Source organism: Xenopus laevis, chromosome 3S (assembly GCF_017654675.1).
Source record: "Xenopus laevis strain J_2021 chromosome 3S, Xenopus_laevis_v10.1, whole genome shotgun sequence".
Classification (NCBI taxonomy): Eukaryota; Metazoa; Chordata; class Amphibia; order Anura; family Pipidae; genus Xenopus; species Xenopus laevis.
The window spans coordinates 64,713,613-64,716,570 of record NC_054376.1 but is presented as its reverse complement, the minus strand read 5'-3'; the positions used below and the strand labels follow the sequence as shown (position 1 = coordinate 64,716,570).

The following is a 2,958-nucleotide window of genomic DNA, read 5'->3' as shown; positions in this document are numbered from 1 at the left end:
AGCTCATTTGTGTAACTATGCAGTTGCATTATCAGTATGGTGTTCCAAAGACTATTCTTTTGTTTTGTTAACAACTCATGGTGGGGATTCCTTACTTCAACTGTGGGGTATTCATTCTACTGGTCTGCCTTCACTGGGTTTATTATTTATTGCTTCCTTAGCTGAAGGCAGCACAGTATGACCCCCAACATACACAACTTCTTTTCATACTAAGATCAAATTGGATATATTTGGTTTACTTATGGTATCAGATATTTTCCAAATTTTGACAAAAAAATGACAAAACTGGATTGGAATTAGCAGAATTCACATTCGAATAGGGGATTAAAATTTGAATGTATGAATTTTGACACTCGAAAATTCCAATTCAAATTTACAGTTCAACCCTTGATAAATCTGCCCCTTAATGTGCCATCACTATGTACATTATAAACTAGAATGTTTAATGTACCATATTTATATGCAGGATTTGCTTATTCTGAATTTTTTATAACTGTTCAGTAAACAGGTAATACTGTACATAGACATCTGTGTATATATTTGTATATATTCACAAGGGTTAAAGATCCTATATTTCTTTACCTGATAAATTTAAATATTGGTCTGCTCTAATTAAACAATAAACCCTATTGGCAAATTACAAGCAACAACCTTTGTACACAATTCCTCTCAAGCATTCAAATATAGTTGTCTTCCTCGGTCAGGAAACAAAACATAATATACCTTTTGCAAGTCAACATATCGTCAAAGTACCTTTTAAATGCGAAAATACAACATACCTGTACATAGATTCTATTTCAAGAAAATAATGTGGGCATTAGAAGCTTCTATTAAACAAGTACATTTTACATTGATACTACATAGTGAATTATCTTCTTTAATGATCTAGTCTTATGCTGTATATCCAACCAGAATAAGCTGGTAGTATGGCACTCTCAAGTGTGGTTTCTTGGTTAAAACCATGCCTGCAATCACTTTTGGCAGGTCTCCATTAAAGTGGACCTTTCATCAAGACATAAAAACCTGTATAATAGATGGGTGCACTGGGCTTCTTTCAAAGACTCTGAGGAATACAAATCCTTGTTCCCCATATAGTAGAGCAAACCGCTTGAAATAGATTACCCTCTTCTGCTTCCCAGGACACGCATTCTCCATCCTTCTTGGCCGTTCATACACTTATTCCCACATCTCCCTGCCGAGGACTATCACTGAGTCCCTCTTTCCTTCTTCCCCTTCATATTCCCACCTGCCCCCCTTCCCCCCCCCTTTTTTTTATCTCCCCCCCCCTTATTTTGTTAGCTCGACAGGCACGGGGCACAGACAATAAATTGCCTTGGAAGCATATCTTGAAATAACTGTCACGAGGTTATTTTGCGTTTTCCACAGTTGGCAACCAAGATATTGTTCAATGAATGCATGCCCGTCATGATACTTTACCTTGTTGGTACGTAATACTGTATTGTACTGTTTTATTGTATGTTGCAATAAAAATCATAATAACAAAAAAAAAAAAAAAAACCTGTATAATTATAAGTCTTTTTCAAATTAAACATGAAATTCAAATTATTTTTTTTATTATAGCATCCATAACTGTTGTAAACTCGTTTAAAAATCTCAGCTGTCAATAATATATTGCCTGCCCTTTCTCTATGCATTAGGCAGAGAGGTGAGGCAGGCAATTACTTTCAGTTTCCATTGAGCACTTCCTAGATTTCACTGCACTCCCCACATTCCCCACCATCTAATTATGTAGCCTGTGCATGGGGATTGCCATCAGGTCCCCCATTCTGGCACAGAAATAAGATTTGGAGATAATGCAAGGCTAGCATTAATAACAGTGTTCACAAAATGGCAACTGCCTGCTTGCTATAATTATGATTCCCAGGCTGAAGAAAACAAGATTTAAATATATTATATAGTATAAATAAAGATGATTTTGACTAACTTTATAATAGGATTTGGAATTATTTCTTAAGATGACAGGTCCCCTTTAATACTAATGAAAGACTCCTCCCGGGGCACTCCTTCAGGCACTTTTATTCTTGATGAAAAATGCCAGCATAGAATATATATCTCATGTGCCTTGAGCCTTAAATTAGAGAAAACATGCACTGCGCAATGTCAGTGCTGGGAATAATAATTTATCTAGAAAGAAAAATGTGTTGTTCCATTCACAGTTTAAGTAAGACAAATTTTTGTACAATACTGTAAATGTATATATGTCCTCTTACACTGCATTTGAAATTTTCACCATGTAAACAAATGGTTATATGATACAATACTGAGCTCTGTACAGTGAGTAATTCCCCAATATTTGATTTATCACATAAGACAACAAATGACAGATTTAGATGGATCTGCACAAAGATGGAACCACACCCAAACAATTTGTAAAAGAATGCCCTGTAAAAAAACTGCACAAATAAAAGACCACTGTATTATTTTCACTGCATGAAGCTGAAAAGCAAAGGAGAGTTTCTTAAGGCCACTTCTCTGTATCTGTATGTTCTCAGAACATATGGCACTTAAATTCTCTAAATGTCAAATGTACAATGTCCCTTCTCAAACATTTGATATAACCAAGTATTGGCTTCTGTACATTTAAGGTATAGTAACATCTGCCTTAATAACAGCTTGCCATAAACTTCTCTGCAAATAAGAAACCTATATGTTTAACTCATGCGAATGTCAAAGCATGTGAAACTGTTACTAGCTCCTAAGGCAGGGTGGAGCGTTTCTTTAATTTATTGTAGCTCTTCACTCTGTCAATTCCGTATAATTGAGTAAAATGTGCTTTTTAAAGCAACAGACCCAATTTTAGACACAGGGATTTCTGGGAAAACAAACAACCACGCATTTGGGTCAGAATATCTCCCTGTGCGCCTCAGGAAATTTACATTTCTGCTTCTACAATTCTTAAACGTAGTCGAATGTGTAGCAGGACAGGTCCCACTGGCA

The 2,958-nt window shown here is 35.8% G+C and overlaps 1 long non-coding RNA gene across 1 annotated transcript; it reads right to left on the bottom strand.

Annotated features, from left to right (window-relative positions):
- Window positions 1-1,797, bottom strand: LOC108713029. Its single transcript, XR_001935091.2, has 2 exons — window positions 1,520-1,797; window positions 1-1,023 (listed from the first exon to the last, which is right to left on the bottom strand). It is a non-coding gene; the product is annotated as an uncharacterized LOC108713029 (long non-coding RNA).
- Window positions 1,798-2,958: the final 1,161 nt, after the last annotated feature.